This window comes from Myotis daubentonii, chromosome 3 (genome assembly GCF_963259705.1).
Source record: "Myotis daubentonii chromosome 3, mMyoDau2.1, whole genome shotgun sequence".
Classification (NCBI taxonomy): domain Eukaryota; kingdom Metazoa; phylum Chordata; class Mammalia; order Chiroptera; family Vespertilionidae; genus Myotis; species Myotis daubentonii.
The window spans coordinates 185,953,982-185,973,536 of NC_081842.1; positions in this window are offsets into that span (position 1 = coordinate 185,953,982).

A 19,555-nucleotide genomic window follows, 5' to 3' on the forward strand; every position below is an offset into this window, starting at 1 on the left:
GAATAATTCTGTCTAATGATAAGACTTTGCCTAATTTTTAATGTAATTTAAATTTTATAATTTCTTATTTTTTAACATTTTAAATTATTTAATAGAGGTATTTGTTGTACATGTGGTTTTAGTTTAACATAAACACAAAATTTCTCTATGGAAACACTTATCCTGAGTTGGAAATGAAATCTGAACTGAAGAAATTTTAATTCATAAAAATAACTCTCTTCAAAATATAAGCAATGATTGATTCTGAATTGAGAAGTTTCTCTGAAGTTCAGGGCTCAGTCCCAGGACAGGAATGAGGGAAAACTCCTTGTAGGTCTAAAGCTCTGTTGAAGTCATAGGATTGTACTTGACGGCTCTTAGTCAGAGTGAGGTTTCTCAAACAGCCCTGGAAGGAGGTCTGGGTGCTCAGACAGTTTTGCTTTACATCAGCAGGATAGCCGCTGACATAAGTGGGATTGTTGGTGTCCACCGAGGTGGATTGAATGTATGGACTTTCAGCATGAATGGTGTTCCCATCCACAACCAGCACCATGCAGTGCTGGCTTTTGTTAGCTTGCAGTGTGTGTGCTATTTTCCATCACAGAGAGTATTGGTAACTTTGGGCTCATATGTGGCTGTTTTCCTACCAGCACCATTGTTAACATGAAACAAGAGCTTGCCATTCACAATCTCTAATCCAATGGCATCCATTTTGGCGCTGCTGATCCCCAGGAGGACACTATTCTCTGAGGAGGTACAAAACTCAGGTGTGATGTTCACATCTGACCAAACTTTGTAGCCTTTTTTGACAAGAGCTGCATATCCAGTTCCTTCAAAGAAAGTTCCTACTTGGGCCCCTGCATAGCACTGGGCTACTGCAAATGCAGACACTGGGCTGCCCTTGTCCAGCTGCTTGCTGTTCACTGTCACCTCCCCAATGCAAGCAGGGGTGCTGTGGGTGACATTTCTAATGTTCCTGGGCCTGTAATGGGAGGGAAGTCCTCCAGGTACAACTTTCCTTCCACATCCATGGTCACCATATGGGATTCCTGGCCATCAACTGTCATGCAGGCCTTTCTTTTAAAGAACTCTGTCTTGACCGTGTGCCACTTGCCATCACTGAGCAGTGCAGGGTGAGAGACCTTTGTCCCTCCTTTCCCAAGGTCAAACATGAAGTGGAGGTGGCCCCCGTGCAGCTGGAGCATGGCGTAATCCACTTATTCTTTCAAGATCTAGGAAAATATAATTAAAAAGCACCAATTATCTTACCTAAAAGGACCTTATGTAGTATAAAGTCCACTCAATTGTGAACTCCTAGGGAGAAAGAAACATATATCTTTTTTTTTTTTAAATTTTCAGCACTTGGCTTAGGGCCTACTTGAATTTTAATTGAATGAGTGAATGGATGAAGTCCAAATGAGTCATAACAATATTCAATATTGGAATTGAAAAATACCTTAAAATTATCTAGTGCAATACCTTAACTTTAAATATGAGGAAACTCAAAACAAGCATATAACTTGTCATACAAACTAAAAATATATTTCATTTATATATTTTCATTGCACAAAAGCTTTCTCTTTTCAGTCTATATTTAGATTTAACAGTAATTTTGCATTGCACAACTCCAGGGGGCACTATTTGTCTTATATTTTATGCGACTGGTGCTATTATAGCTGTGCACAGTGGTTCAGTACCTGAGATAGGTATGATTGCCTCTATTTTATAGATAAGGAAACAGTTATCTAAGATCAGACAAATTAGATGTAGCAGAACCAGTATTGGACCCCTCTTTTCTTATAATTCTTTTTTTCTTCTTACACTGCTTCAATCTGAGATATGTCATTTCCCATAACACATTCTAGACAACATTTAAAGCAGAGACCCAAACACACACACACTGTTTATAGCTCTGTTCCTGAAACTGCCTATCCTGGTTTTCAGTTCTTTTCCCACTTTCCCATTTCTAGCTTTGCTTTTTACATATGGCTCACACTATCTTTCTAACCTCAACCCTTGGCTTGCCTTCATCGTAGGTTTTCACTCTACTTTTGGCTGTTTTTACAATTTAACCCATTCCCTGTCACCTCCTACTTTAGTTTCTTCCATCCCAGCAAATACCTTCACTTTAATGGTTTGCTGCTAAACATATCATTTTTCTTTCTAATTTAAGAGTTAACAGGATTTCTACTATATATTCTCCAACTTTTTCTGACTTTCCTCTTCAAGTCCTCCCTGAGAATTACCTTGCCACCTAGTACAATCTCATTCTCTGCACGCTGTCTCTGGCTGATTCATCTCTGCCCGTCACACGGGGTGCACACCAGCACCTACACACACAGGTGAACCTGCTCCAGTGATATATTTTAATTACAGATTTAGTCAGAAGTAATTAAGCCTTTCTGTAATGGGGATGGGCATCGACTTTTAAAAATTCATGTCGTTTCAGATATCCCATGTGTGGTTTGTGCCACTCTAGTTTGCAGAATCAGAAGGAGCCCCTAGTGTAGTTAGATTAATTAATAGAAAATAAACTTAATGGAGCCAGAAAAGTGCAAAAAATTGTGCTTTCCCCCCTATATCTCATGCAGATGGAATGGCTATCCTGGGATTACGGCAGGGGATGGCAATTGCATTTTAATTACAGGGCTGATGGTTTCGGTGCTGCACCAGATGGAAGGGCCTTTTTAGAGAGAGGCCCACTCACTGCCTTTGTCGATTTTTCCTCTGAAGCTGGTTAACAAAACTCGACAGGAGATAAAAGCGATGAGGCTACTTTCAGATCCCAGGGATTTTATTCCCTCTTCTGTTGCTTTACTTGGAGTTCAGTCAGAGTCAAGGAGAGATGCTCCTTCACACAGGTTCCCAAACGAAGGGGAAAGGATGAGACTGGAGGAAAGATTCGTCTTCCTCGTCCTGTCAGATCCTTGTGGTTTCTTTAGTGGCTAAAATCACTTTCACTTCCATTATGTCACTTAACCATTCTGACGATTCAGTAACAAAACTATTATCATCCCCATTATAGTGAAAGGAAAATTGAGATTAGGACATTTAAGCTTTTATAGATGTAGCAGTGTTACTGAATTACTAGTAGTGAGGCAATGTTAAAGTAAAAGAGTTATTTGTTCTGTAGCTATCCAAAAATATAGAGTTATGGACTAAGAAACCCTCCAACACTTCATCTCATTTGATGGAAAAGGAAACTAGGAAATGAATATTCAAGTGGTATAGTAGAGGACAGTGTGGGATAGATAAAAGAGCATGGTCATTGGGGCTACTTCTGGTAGAGTTTGACTTCTGTATTTATGTCTTTAGAATTTGGGGGAAATCCACTCTCCAAGCTTCTTCTTTTTGTCTGTAAAATCAGTTGAACTGAGTGGAACTGAGACCCTGCCAGCCTTGAGTCCTCTGCTACCCAGAGCCCAGATTTCCCTACACCTAGGCTAGGAGTTTTTTTCTCTCTATCTTCTGTGGGCGCTAGCTTATTTTTGGAGAACTCACATTTTTAAGAATTATACTTGAGATGGTAGATGGGAGGGTGAATACTGAATTGGAGTTAATGGAGGCCAAACTCCTGAGGAATTTTTAGAATGTTATCACAAATGAAAATAGCCAAAACATTGGGAAGCCACTACTTACCCAGAAATGGCAATGATTCAGACATATTAACCTGAGATTGATATGAAAATTTCATTCTCAGGCACAAAATGCTACTCTACCAAATGCCTTGCCAAGCCCGGGAATACAGTTCTAAAGCAAAGAGGTTAGCAATTGGAAATCTCATGTCTTTTTTGCATTTATCTAAGCCAGTGATGGCGAACCTTTTGAGCTCAGTGTGTCAGCATTTTGAAAAACCCTAACTTAACTCTGGTGCCATGTCACATATATAATTTTTTTGATATTTGCAACCATAGTAAAACAAAGACTTACATTTTTGATATTTATTTTATATATTTAAATACTATTTAACAAAGAAAAGTCAACCAAAAAATAACCCTAACACGCGTGTCATAGGTTCGCCATCACTGATCTAAGGCATTTGATTTAGTGGTGCTGGCCCCTCAAAATCTCCTCCTTCGACTTTTTCTCCTTCAAAGGAGAATCATTTGTTACCTTCTCACTATAATTAGATGGTTTGAGCGGGATAAACATCAGACCTTCACAGCTGTTGGGGCCTTGATTTATAGGAAAATTATTTGTTCTAATTATGCAGAATGATTCATAGCTTATGCAAATGTGTGATTTATTACCAGACCACCTCTTTTATATGTAGCCTCAATTCTCTTTAGTTTTTAGTTAAGTGCTTCCTAGGAATCATAATATTATCTAGTTGAGGCTACTGGGTTCCTTTTGTCCTTCTCCTGACAGCCTAGAAGAATAAAAGTATGCTTTCATTTGAGAAAAAGTCATCAAGCAATCCCTGTGCACAAGGTACTGGGAATATAGAAATGATAGTCACATTTGCTGATATAGAGGACATGGGGAAAGGACAGTTCCTACAGCACTTTAACATTCCTTATTTCATTTAGCCTCATGGCAGACTCATAAGACAGGTAAGGCAGCTTTTATTATGAAAGTTTTACAGATGAGGAGACAGGCTCAAAGAGGAAAAGTTATCTATCCAGAGTCACTTAGCATAGAACTTATAAGGACCCCCTGGGAATATCATAATTCCTGGCAGCCAGAATCAGCCTGCATGCAGTTACATATATATGCACATGCATGTGTGTGTGTGTGTGTGTGTGTGTGTGTGTGTGTGTGTGTGTGTGCAGTGGTGGGATTGGGTGTTAGTCAGGGTTGGGGATTATTTCCCTATGTGAAAGGATGGAAAAGTTACGATATTTTTCCTTTTCCTCAAAATGGCTCCTTCACTTATCTACCTGATGCAGAGCTGGACGCTCCACTTCATTAGTTTAATTTAGGGCATGGAAAGCTGGTATTAAAATGCCAGTGTTCTTTGGAAGAAATGCACATCTTGATCTGTTACTTGTTATTCATTCATTCATTTGCTCTTTCATTCAGCAAGCTTTATTAGCAGACTTTCCAGTGCTAGGCACTAAGAAAGCAGTGGAGGTGGCCATTGTTGAAGATGTGATACAAGCATCAGTTTGACATGGTCTCTCTCATCATGAAGCCCACTGGCTGTCTTCAATATTCCATTTCCTGACATGCTTAATGTTCTATATTCAAGTTACTGAGAATTCCACATAGGAAAATGATTTCTTTTTGTATTCCTGGATTAGGTATCAGCTGGTGGTGTGTGCCTGTATTATCTTACTAGACATTGAGTTCTTTGAAATCAGAGACCTGTATTCCTTCTTTATGTCATCAGTGCTTGATACATATAAGTTCTCAGCAAATGTTTGATCTGGGAACAAAAGAATGCATTAATGCACTGTTAAAGTTACCTTTGCACATTTCTCTTAAAGCTTCCTCCATTCTGGCCCTGACTTAGTTCTTCTTTGTTCTCCAAAGTCAAAGAACACATACTCAGACTTAGAATCTCTTCTTTAATCCCCAAATATCAGTCTTCCTGTATTATTGTAATCCTGGCCAAAATCCCTACCCTGTGACTTCCTTAGAGCTAAAGGAATGTGAAGAAGTATATTAATGTGAACATAGTGTAACCTTTGACAAGTCATATAGCTTCCATGAGACTTAGTTTTTTTTCTCTGTAAAATAGTAACAATCTCCCCCTGGCCACATGGCTCAGTTGTTTGGAACATCGTCCTGTGCACCAAAGGATTGTGGGTTCAGTCCTCTGTCAGGATATTTATGTGAGGCAACCAATTGATGTTTCTCTCTCTCACATTAATATTTCCCTCCATATCTCTCTAAAAATCAATTAAACAATATATCAGATGAAGATTTTAAAAAATAACCTTCTCAGCTTTTCAGAGATCCCTTGTTTCTCTGTTATATACTTATGGTATTATATTCTCTGATTTAATTTGTCTTTATCTTCTACTACACAGTGAATTTTTGGACATTCTCATATTAATCTTTATATTTACTTATATTCACCCTATATATATTTATGCAGCACACATTATGTATTAGACACTATGCTAGATGTTGGGAGTTCAGCAATGAGTAAGACCTATACAACCTCTGCACTTGGGAATTTATAGTATATAGCTTAGGGTAGGACCTATTAAGTATTTATTGGGTGAATTAATAAAAAATGAATCAATAAATGAATGAAACTGTTATTAGTGGGTAGAGGTCCATGTCCTCACCATTTGCTGGTAGGAGTGGACTTCTTACAAAATCCCAAGAAAATGAATTTTCTGAGACTAATATGGGAAGATGAGGTGCTGGGGTCCAACCCCAGCAGGTCCAGGGGTCCCCAAAGGTGTGGACGGAGTCGGCGAAGAAGGAAGGACACGGAGACAGTGTTCAGTTGATCAGCAGCCTAGCCAGGATCTCCAGCCAGGATCTCCAGCCAAGTTCTGGTCTGGATCTCCAGAGAGGTTCTGCTTAGGATCTCCAGCCAGGTTCTGTGTCCATGTTGTCTTGCTAGGTTCTCCAGCCAGGTTCTCCAGGTTCTCCAGCCAGGTTCTGTAGCCATGTTCCCTCGCTAGGTTCTCCAGCCAGGTTCTGTCCAGGTTCTCCAGCCAGGTTCAGTCACCAGGTTTAGTCAGGTTCTCTTGCCAATTTCTGTAGTCAGGTTCAGTCCAGGATCTTTTGCCATGTTCTCTCCAGCAAAGTTCTTCTGTCTTCTAAGTTCTGTGTAGGTTCTGTCTTCTGAATTCTGTCTTCTAAGTTCTGTGTCTTGCTGTCTTGTTACATCTGTATTTATACCAGTTGATTCAATCCTATCAATCTCTATTACAAAGGTTAGGGCGTTTCTTATCTCCATTCCAGGGAGTAAAGATTATGTAGCTTAAGCATGATTGTTCATAGTTAAAGTGATTAATTACCCACCTGGCACTTAGTTGAGGGGTTTTATTCCCTCCCTAACTTCCGGGGAAAATCCCTACCTGGGGATTCAACCTTTCTTGGAGAGGTGACCTTGGTTTAAACACAGTGCCAAGAAGGTGAGCAAACATATTAAGAACCGTATGCCATATATGCCAGGTCCCTTGAAACAGCAAGGATGGACCAGCTCCCGGCAATGAGGTAATGTAGAAAGTTTTATTTCTGTGGAATCAAATTCCTGAGTTTCCAATGTCCCATTTCCCTTCATTGGACCAAGGAGGAAGTGCATCTGTGGCTTTAGTAGGGCTTGAATCAAAGCCAGTGTCGAGAATTTTCAGTCCATATTAGAGCAGTGTCCAGTCCAACATCAGGCTAGCTTAGTTTGTATTCCCTGTTGCAGTCCATCAGTCCATTGTGTGTGGGGTTCATATGGTTGTGGGCCACATGAGCTAATGCAAGAGAGGGAATTCCTGTTGAGGGGTTATGTATTCCCAAATTTTCGTGAGCTTGCAATGGCCCTGCCTACTCTAGCCAATCCATGGTTCCCTAGGCTTGAATGACAGGCACTTTCCCCGTTATCACCCCAACTCACAGTTCATGTGCCCATCTTCGTCTTTGTCTAGTCACCCAGTCTCTTCCCCCAGCAATCTGAAGGGAATGGGCCAGGGATTCCTTGGAGAGTTTGAAGTTGCAGCTTGCTAGTGAAGCTTCTCAAATATTATACCTATCATGTCTGGCCTCCCTTTTGCTCCTTTCCTATTTTTAATAACTAGCTAATCACTACACTTATCAAAATACTTGGTAACTGTAGAGTGCTTTTTGGATGTTACTTATTCACATTGTAAGGATACTCAATTGCAATGAGGATATGATTCAATGTCCATTATAATCTCCCAGAATCTTCTGTGCCACTAATCCTTAAATTGATATGTGGCTCTCCCCTTGCTTGTGGTTCATTTATTGTCTGGGAAATAGGTTAGACCAAAGCCCTCTCCTAGTTTAATTACTCCCTATCTCCTTTTCTGATTACTGTCTTTCTTTACTGATAACTTGTGACTTGCGGATGAGAGAAAGTTTCAGAAAGTGGCAGATAAGGAGAACGAACATCCTTTTAAAAAAATCTTAAAATAGGAAAAGAGTTTCTCTGAAGATGAATTATTAATAAAGTAAACTTCATGGGTACCTAGCTCCTGGGTCCCCAAAATTTATCTGAAAGAAAGTGAAAGTGCTTTATATTTTTCAATTTATGATAAAAGTAGGTTGGTCATATAATGTACCTCTAAACCTGAAATATTTTAGTGAAGGTGTTCTATTGACAATTATACCAAGATAATATGCATAAAGTGGTGCTGTCCCTGGGAAACCAGGATACATATGTTCTCTGTAGCAATAGGGAAATAGATTGGTTGTCAAACATGGGCCAAGGATTTGACCCATTGGCCAACACGGGGTCAATCCTGACTCTGGAACTTAGAATAACCTTGGGCAAGTTACTTGAATTCTCTACATCTGTTTCTTCTTCTATAAGATGAAGCTACCCAACCTAACTCCAGTGTATCTGGCATTGAGATGATACATGTAAAGCTTCCTAACACAATCGACACATAATAAATGCTTAAAGAATATTAGTTTCCTTTTTTTAAAATTCCCCCAATAGCAACTCTGCCATTAACTCAATATGTGATATTGAACAACTTTCCCCATTTTCTAATCAGTCAAATGGCAGGATTGAAATAAATTATCTCTCTATACTCCAGTCATTTTACTGGATTTCTCAGAATAGCTCCATTACAAATAACATTGTTGCCATAAAACTCCAAATTGTATTGGGAATCTTGATATCTACAGAATATGTTCCAGGTATTGTTGACATGAAAAACATTCCCAAAATCCTCCAGCAGACCATCTATCAAATCTTTAAGTTCAGAAATTGTAATTGTTACATTATGAGGTCCATCCAGCTCTCATTTTGTGTTCCTCTCTCAGAACCAATAAAACCAAAGCTGATAATTCTTAAATTTCTAACCCTGTAACATCACAAAAATTGGGATACTCAAAAGTGGCATGAAATAGTCTTTAATCCTTTTAATCCAATTCATAAGCTATTTATTGAATGAAGAGCTTGTTGTGGCTGATCTAGTCCCCTCTGAGGATTCTCTTCTGCATATTAAATAATCCAGAATCTTTAAACTGATCCTTCTTAGGATGTGTTGACAATTACTTATTTACTAATGGTTTCTCTTTCTAGAATTTGGTCAACTGGCCTCCATTTCATTTAAAATGTATTCAACCTTTTACCCACTCACTCTCTGGCCAATCTGTCACCAAATCTTACTGATTCTATCTCCTTAACATCTATTCAAACTGTCCGTCTTCCCTATTATTTCTGCTCCACAGTTATGTTTCATTCAAATAAACAGTAATTAACGGTTATTACATGCTACATACTAGAGAGTGAATATACAAAATTGAAAAAGACAGGCTCTGCCTTCAAAGAGAACTGGAAATAGACTTAGCATTCATCTAGTCCAGTTGGCTGAATATATAGACCAAGAAGCTGAGATTCAGAAAAGGAAACTGAATAGTACAAAAATCACACAGCTAATAAGTTGCAGAGCTAGGTCTAGGACCCAGATTTTTTGACACCCCCATTCACAATAATTTCCTCACTACTATGGAAAACTTAAAAATAACCAGCCCTTTCAATGAATCACCATCACCCTCATTAATATTTCATAGTACTTTAGAGTTGATAGGTCTACATTTGTCATCTAACTTAATCCTTGTAATGTCTCTGCAAGAATTTATTATTATTAACCATAGTGACCCTGAATCTCAGAGAGAGAGATTAGGTAACTTATCTTGGTATAAGTTCTGAAACTTATGCTCCAAATTCATGATTTTTCCTCAGACCACATTTTCTTTCACATAGTAGGTGTTATATTATGATTGGCATGTGTGGGGAATAGAAATGTTTAACCCATGGATCCTATTTTTTGAAGTGTACAATGTAGATAGCTCATAGACTGTAACTGGCAGTCATGGTAGGTGTTGAGTTAAGGGCTTCCTGGAATTGTTGTATCCTCTAAAGATGGCTGTTTACGACTATCTACTTTTAAAAACTGCAACAATAAAATCTCTAAGTTATTCATTTTTAAACCAACAAATGAAATTCTTACCAAAATTAAATTGAGATTTAAGAAAAAATTGAAAGATAAAATTATCCAGAGTTAATATTGGATTATATAATATATTTAGCACAGGTGTACAGTGAGTGAAGCCATTGTGTTTCAGCCAGGAATGACTTGATCAAGGCCTTACAATAGGAAATTGGCAGGTAAAAGGTGAAAAATAAATTCTAGAAATTATTTAGAATGCAATAACTAATTGTGATGACTTAAAATTATAAGCCAAGACTCTGGAGTAGTGGTAAAAAATTAAGAGTAAAATGTGATTCATTCAACAGAGGCTCTTAAAAAGCCTCTTGAACCTCTCTCAATGGGTGAACAGAGAGCCTTCCAGCTGCTCAAGCATACAGTGACCAGTTGTCCAAAGTCCCAATCAAGTGCAGACTTAAAGGTAAAAAAGAAGACTTAGTGAGCTCTGTTGAAATTCTATTTTTTGTCTGACGTTGAGACAGTTCCTCTCCAAGATAAAAAGGAGAACCTTTAGCCTGAGTTTCACCAGGCACTCAGCACTTTCTGGTTCTCTGTTGAGTTGAGATCCAATTAAAGACTGTTAAGATGAGGGTATGAACAGAAAGGATGGTCTTGCCATTTAAGAGAAAAGCTGGACTTCAGTATTTATATCTTTACTTTGAGTGATGTGTGTTGAAAGAATGATCTGAGTGTCAACCAGCAGGGTCCAGTAAGGAATGTAGTTTTTTCTCTAAGCCCAGTTGGAATCTAGACATTATGTCATTCATAATGCCTTGCAAATTAGACAAAAGTAGTGTAAGAGAAAACCAAGATGGCGGCATAGGTTAACTCCGGAGATTGCTGCCTCGAACAACCAATCCAAGGGTATACCTAAAAGATGGAACGAACATCATCCAGAACCACAGGAAGGCTGGCTGAGTGGAAATTCTACAACTAGGAGGAAAGAGAATATCATATCCAGACTCAGAGGAGGCGCAGTGCTGAAGTGAAATACTCAGGTGCGGAGTGCGCGTGGAGCGGGCTGTCGGCGGAGGGCGTGGTTGTTGTTTTCAATTGGGAGGGAGTTTCAGACTCTGAGCTCCAGATCCGGGCGAGTCTCTAGGGACCCAGACTCAAACAGGAGAAGCAGGACTGTCTGGCTTCGGTCAGAACTTGAAGGCAGCTTTCTCTCCGAGGTTTGCAGCAGTTGCTGGGACTCTGTGAGGCAGAGCACCTAGGGACGGAACTGAGAGCAGCCATAACTGCTCGCTCCGCCCGCCCTGTTTGATCCAGTGCGACCCGCCCCGCCCAAGCCCTGCACAGAGCCATTTGCCAGATAGCCTCAGGCAAAGGCTAGATTAGCACCTCCCCAGAGGACAGAAGTTTTCCCACTTCAGACACAGCTGACTCTCATAGCCAGTTGGCCTGGAGGTCAAATCACCCCAGTATTAACTACAACAATCAAGGCTTAACTACAACAAGACTGCGCACAAAGACCACAAGGGGGTGCACCAAGAAAGCATAAAAAAAATGCGGAGACAAAGAAACAGGACAAAATTGTCAATGGAAGATATAGAGTTCAGAACTACACTTTTAAGGTCTCTCAAGAACTGTCTAGAAGCTGCCGATAAACTTAATGAGATCTACAAGAAATCTAATGAGACCCTCGATGTTATGATAAAGAACCAACTAGAAATTAAGCATACACTGACTGAAATAAAAAATACTATACAGACTCCCAACAGCAGACCAGAGGAGCGCAAGAATCAAGTCAAAGATTTGAAATGCGAAGAAGCAAAAAACACCCAACTGGAAAAGCAAAATGAAAAAAGAATCCAAAAATACGAAGATAGTGTAAGGAGCCTCTGGGACAGCTTCAAGTGTACCGACATCAGAATTTTAGGGGTGCCAGAAGATGAGAGAGAGCAAGATATTGAAAACCTATTTGAAGAAATAATGACAGAAAACTTCCCCCACCTGGTGAAAGAAATAGACTTGCAGGTCCAGGAAGCGCAGAGAACCCCAAACAAAAGGAATCCGAAGAGGACCACACCAAGACACATCATAATTAAAATGCCAAGAGCAAAAGACAAAGAGAGAATCCTAAAAGCAGCAAGAGAAAGAAACTCAGTTACCTACAAGGGAATACCCATACGACTGTCTGCTGATTTCTCAAAGGAAATTTTGCAGGTCAGAAAGGAATGGCAAGAAATATTCAAAGTGATGAATACCAAGAACCTACAACCAAGATTACTTTATCCAGCAAAGCTATCATTCAGAACGGAAGGTCAGATAAAGAGCTTCACAGATAAGGAAAAGCTAAAGGAGTTCATCACCGCCAAACCAGTATTATATGAAATGCTGAAAGGTATCCTTTAAGAAGAGGAAGAAGAAGAAAAAGGTAAAGATACAAATTATGAACAACAAACATGCATCTATCAACAAGTGTATCTAAGAATCAAGTGAACAAATAATCTGGTGATCATAATAGAATCAGGGACATAGAAAGGGAATGGACTGACTATTCTTGGGGGGGAAAGGGGTGTGGGAGATGCGGGAAGAGACTGGAAAAAAATCGTGCACCTATGGATGAGGACAGTGGGTGGGGAGTGAGGGTGGAGGGTGGGGCGGGAACTGGGAGGAGGGGAGTTATGGGGGGAAAAAAGAGGAACAAATGTAATAATCTGAACAATAAAGATTTAATTAAAAAATACTTTAAAGACAAAAAAAAAAAAAGTAGCGTAAGAAGGCCAGCGTGAAAATCCTTTCAGCATTCTGTGAGCGAAGAAAGTGACTAGAAGAGAAGCCATGGAGATGGTAAGAAGCTGTTCGATTTGAGATACATATTTGGGGTTGAGTTTAAGGGGGTGCTAGAATTAAGATTATAACAATTATAATCAGACAGAAATTAGCAATTACTACAGGGAGGGTAGGTTTATAGTTGGTATCATTTTTTTTTCATTTACTCAACAGTCATCTTTGAACAAACATCCTGTGCCAATCCCCAGAGTGGGCACAGAAGGTATAATAGTGAATCAGACCCTATCTCTGTCCCTGAGAACCTCCTAGTCTATAAAGGGAAGACAGTTTTATCAATAAGTCAGTGTACTAAGTTGTTACAGTTGCTTTAACTAAAGTTGGGAATAATGATTCCTACCTGGGTTGGGAGGTCGGATGGACTACATCGCTTTCATTAAAAAAGATAGATGTGCTTGAGCTAAATTTTCAAAGTGTTATTGCCTTGATTTTTACTAGTTGAGAATAGTATGGTTGGCAGAATTCTAAGATGATCCCCATGACACTCCCCACCCTCCCTTGATACACACCTCCTGGAAAATCTCTCACCTTGAATATGGATGGAATCTGAATAGGATGAGAAAGCATTTTCCATAATTATTTTAGGTTATATGGCAAAATTGGATTTGTAAATGTCATAAAGTTCCCGAATCAGTTGACCTTAACATAGGAAGATTATCTAGGTGGACCATGAGAAGGATTTGAAATGATGTTACTAACTTGAAGATGTAGGATGCCGTGTGGCAAGAAATGTGCATGGACTCCAAAGGAGCAGTACCCAGGTGCAAGCAGTAAAGAAATAAGAACCTCAGTTCTACAACCACAAGGAATTGAATTCTGCCAACAAGAACGAGTTTGGAAGCAGATTTCTCCCTCTCCCCCAAAGCATCTGGTCCAGGTTGAGTTCAGGCTTGTGACACTGAGCAGAGAAGCCAGCCATGCCATGCCACACTTCAGACCCGCAGCACTGTGAACTAATAAGTGAAAGCTGTTTTAAACTGCTAAGTCTGTGGTAATTTGTTACCCAGCAGTGGAAAACCAATATAAATGGCTTTGTAGCTGAGCCTGCCCTAGTGAGACTAGGAGGTTTGTTTTTTTATACAGCAGACTTGTAATTGGCAGATTGACTGATTCATCCTTTCCTTGCAGGTTATTCCTCGTATATACAACCCCTCATCTTTTCCCTCTAAAGGATTGACCCAAATACAGGGTAGGGCAAAAGTAGGCTTCCAGTTGTTTGTATGGAAAACAATACAATAATTAGTAAATAATAATAAAAGAATAAATTGTTTTGTGTACTGACAACTGTAAACTTACTTTTGTCCCACCCCGTATTTCCTCTTTATTGCAGCAGCCAAATTAAAATATTCCTTTGACAATTTTTTGAGTTACACAATTAATTTGAATATTTTGTTCACTTTGCCTCTTATTGCTTTTATAGGCTCCCAAATCTAAATATTAGATGAATAAATGAATGAGCTCATCAAACCTTTTTGAAAGGTCTAAAAGAACAGTTATTAATTTCTCCAGATACATAGATAACTACAAGACATACCTTTATAGTCAATGTAGAGCTTTGATTGCTCTTATCTGTACTGTGTCCCATGTTGGACTCTTCCTACTTTGCCCAGCCTTTAAATATTACTGTTTCTAGGGTTTTTGTTCTGGGCCCTCTGCTCTTCTCAATTTATCTCTTTTCCTGAGATTCTTAGCTAATGCCACAACTTTAATGAACATTTGTAAACGAATTATTTTTAAAATGTTATCTTTGGCCTTAGATTAGAGCCTGAGTAGAACAAGGATTTAAATAAAGAGCTTAGTTTTCCAAACTATTCTATTCTCCCTTGACTATTCCCTTCAAAGAGTCCTAAATTGAGAAAGGGTTTTTAGCAAAGAAAAAGAAGCAATTTCTTATATCAGACATTTTAAATTTGAAACCAAAGTTGTTACCTGAAGATGATTTTTCTAGGAAAGATTTCATTTGTGTAGGTCTATCTGTCAGCTAGGTAAGGTGACCAGTCTTCTGGGAGTAGATTCCATGGTATTGCCTATAATCTGTATCCTAAAATTATTCTGAAGTGCCCCTCTGTATCTGAAGTAAAATTTAGAGTTGGGCTTTTAAGGAAGGAGTGCAAAAAACCCAAGATGAACATTTCAGACTCCTCCTATATTTTGCCTATTCTGTATCCTTGCTGATTTTCTGCAGCCTCACTGCACCTCCTCTACTCCTCTGGCACCATTTTTATACTCCCCTCGCCCTGCTGTCTTCATTGGTTGCAGTCGTTCTTGATCCTTATGGTTTAGTTCAAGTTTCATATCCACCAGAAACTACTTGCTAATCATATCAGTCAGAATGAATCTTTCCCCCTTCCAAATATCAATAGCATATATTATTGACCCAGAACATGTGCCATAAGTATAGGTTTTATAAACAGACAAACCAGAGTTCAGATTTCAGCTCTCTACTAGCTAGATGTGTGGTGATGTGTAGGAACTTTATTTCACTGAGCTCTGGTTTCTTCCTTTAAAAAATGGAAATAATATCTACCTTATAGAGTTGGCATAAGACCAAGCTACTAAATCTTCCCAGTTACAAGATACAAATCTATTTATAACAGCATAGACAATCCAGAGTTCTTGTTCTTGTCCCGTGCAGAACTCTCAGTTCTCCTTAGAAAGCACACCAAGCCCAGCCAGCATAGCTCAGTGGTTGAGTGTCGACCTATGAATCAGGAGGTTCCCTGTCAGGGCATATGCCCAGTTGCAGGTTCGATCCCCCATGGGGATGGTGCAGGAGGCAGCCAATCAATGGTTCTCTCATCATTGATGTTTCTATCTCTCTCTCTCTCCCTACTTCTCTGAAATCAATAGAAGTAGTTTTTTTTTTTTTTGGTTTTTGTTTTTGTTTTGTTTTTTAAAAAAGAAAGCACACCAAGCTTTTCTTTCAGAAGCCCTAAAGCAGATGTCTCACATGTGCTTTCAAACCAGCCTCTCTACTACAGACCCCATGTGGGTTCTGAATTGTTTCTTCTTTGGCTTCTGACCAAGAAGGTACTTGAAGTAAATGTTCTCTGACCAAGAAGGTACTCGAAGAAACTGAATCATCATCATTGAGGACATGATACCTATTCATTAATTTAACAAGTATTTATTGAGAACATACTATGCATCATATATAGATTTAGATTTAAGCAATGTAATAACTGTTAGAAACATACCAGTGAAAAAAAACTTTTAAAAATCTCTGCTTCGCTTAGTGGTTTAGCATCAACCTATGAACCAGGAGATCACAGTTCGATTCCCAGTCAGAGCATATGCCTGGGTTGTGGGCTCAATCCCCAGTGTGGGGTGTGCAGGAGGCAGATGATCAATGATTCTCTCTCATTATTGATGGTTCTATCTTTCTGTCCTGCCCCCTTCCTCTCTGAAATCAATAAAAAAAAAACATTAAAAAAATCTCTTCTTGTACGGATTTTACATACTGATTAAAAGAGAGAGAATAAACCTCTCTATATAAAAGCCTACGCGACCATTATGACCAGTCGACTGAAAAACCGGTTGCTATGACATGCACTGACCACCAGGGGGCAGACGCTCAACACAGGAGCTGCTCCCTGGTAGTCAGTGCACTCCCACAGCCAACCTCCTGCAGCCGGCCAACCTCCTATGGTCCCTCCCCCGAGCTGGCTGGCCAACCTCCCGTGGTGCCTACCCCCAGCGGGTCAGCCCTGATTGGCCCCAATTGCCAGCCAGGCTAAGGGACCCCCTACCCATGCACAAATTCATGCACCAGGCCTCTAATAGTAAATAAAGAAACAATTTTTATGCTCAAGACTGGATTGGATGAGTGCATTCATTCAACAAACTTTTTAAATTGCTAATTAAAATTCCAAACACAGATTTGGTGAATGAGAAGACATGATTCTGCTACCATGGAGCATATAGAATAATATAAAAATATATATTTAAACATTCAAATAAATATATAATAACAAACTATGATATGTGCAATGCAGAAAAAAATGAAGTTCTATGAGATATAATGATGGTAGGTATTCAGGAAGTCTTCCTTGTTTAGTCATTTAAAAAGAAAGATGAAAGGTGAGAAGGAAACAGCTAGTCTGAGAGAGAGAACAGAGATTTCCAGGTAGAGAGAAGGTCATGTGCTAATGTCAATGCAAGGGTGCTGCCTCTGTCTGCCTTCATGGCCTTCAATGCTTGGAGTGCCAGAGTGAGATGGGAAAGTAGACCGATGGCCACTCATCAACTTTGTGCCTTACCTCTGTTCTTGGGACCCGAAGCAGCACTGTTTGCTCCCTATTTTGTACAAAGTTCCCCATAAAAACTGCTTTTTTCATCTTCTGTAAGCTACCTTGTGGACACACACACACACACACACACACACACACACACATCACCACAAGAACAGATAGCAATTTGCTGGCACAGCACAACTCAGATTCTTCCAAAGAAATTACATTTCTCCAAAGAAACAGTCTTCTGAGATATATCCATACCTACAACATAGGTAATCTTTTATATAGAGAGCAATTTCTCTCGACTTAGGTATAATCTCAAATATTTTCAGGGCAGAAGTGGATCTTTGCTTTACTTTTGTCCAACTAAAAGGCCCATTTGGGTGACTTCCCAAAAGAAAAGAATGACATTCACTAAGGGTGAAATTCATCTGTACCTTTTACAAAATAGAGACCAGCTGAAATCTGTGAAAGTACAGTTTTCCTTGTTTCTCTCCTGCCCACCCCAGCTTCCTATCAGAACTCAAAGACCTTTGCTCCACCAATTCAGCAACCTTCCCAGGAGGTTCTGCAAGAAGGAAGCTCCTCCCAAGTATGACACAGGAATAGGAGCACCTTGCTCCAGGGATCTTTTCCTGCCCCCCATGCAGTGCTGCCTCTCATAGTAAAAGTGAAAGTGTACAGCATGGCTCTGGACATACCGTAGGCATTATTTTTTAAATTAAAACCTTTTTAAAGCTACACTTTATTTTCAATACTATTTCATATTAGTTTCAGATGTACAGCATAGTGGTTGGTCAATCATATGCTTTGCAAAGCGATCCCCTGGCATTTCCAATACCCATCTGGCACCATACATAGTTATAATAATATTATTGACTATATTTCCTTTGTTGTACTTACATCCCTATGTCTATTTGTAACTACCAATCTGTACTTCTCAGTTCCTTTACCCTTTTCACCCAGTCCACACCCTTTTCCCCTCTGGTGACCATCAGTCACACAGTAGGCATTAAATTAATGAAACTGGGTTTCTTCCTCTTACCGATTTATGTAATTGCTTAGGTTATAAGTTCCTGAAGGATAGTGATAGTTTCTTATAATTTTTTGTGCTTCCCACAGATTTAGATTTAAGCAAATTTATTCAATAAATTTCTGTGTGCTAGTTACCATGCCAAGAATTTTCTTACATATTTTTTCATCCAACCCTGCCTGTGACAAATATATGAAGTATGTCTTTTTACTTTATTTTTTGATGACTAAATATAGGGTTAGATATATCAAGTAAGTGGTTCTAGATAATACAGCTACTTAGTAGTAAGGCCAGGATTAAATCCAGCTCACCCAGTCCTTAAAATGATGTTCTTTCCAGTGACATGATACCAATAATCATAGCATCTAGCCAAGTGCTGTGAGCATTTTATAATATTTGTGAAAGAATGGGAATTGATCTGTTGCTTAAAATGATAAATACTTGTTAACATGCTATGCCATTTTTTTTTTAGCTTTAAGACTTTATGTAAATGGATGTGGAAAGATTTATATAATATAAAAGTAAAACCAGGTAAAATGTACATATACTATGATTTTGTGTTTTTAAAATACATATATACAGGGTCGGGGGAAAGTAGGTTTATAGTTATTGTTTTTTAGTATGGAAAAGAATACAATAACTAATAAATAATAATATAAGAATAAACTCTGCGTTTTGCATTCTCACAACTGAAACCTACTTTTGCCCCACCCTTTGTATACAGGCACATATAGGAGAAATCATGAGTAATATGACTGAAATTTTAACAAATTTTATGGAAAGTAGGATAACCAGTGATTTTTATCTTCTTTATTTTATATATTTTCTTCTTTATCTAAGCATTTTTCTGTACTACCTATTATTTGTATCTTAACAAATTTAAATTTAAAGTAATGCAAAGACTTGAACTATTTATTTACTCCATAGATATTCTTGATGACAAATTCTAGGGATTGGTGAATTAGATATGATATATATATATATATATGTATATATACTGAAAAATGTGTAATGTGGTATAGCAAATATTAGATTTGTATGTTAGTGTCCTTTCCCAATCACTTGAAAAACCATATGACACTTAGAACATATATTAGAATATATATGACCTAATACGCTCTTAGAAACAGCAGACTAACATTTGTCTTTCCACTGACACATTTGAAAGAATGTCAAAATGTAATTTTGATTAGAGAAAAAAGTGTGACACATCTAGGATTATAAATGCAAATCACAGTAGATATTTGATTTTATCTAATCAAAGATGTTATTTTTAATTGCTATGGAACAAGATGATCTTGTGCAAATGAGACGTTGAGTTAATAACAGTACTTTATATTTACATAGAGATATTCTATGAGCTTATCATACTTCATGAATTAAAAGAAGCTCTGTTGGTGCAATTACTGTGGAAAATTCTTTGGCAGTATCTT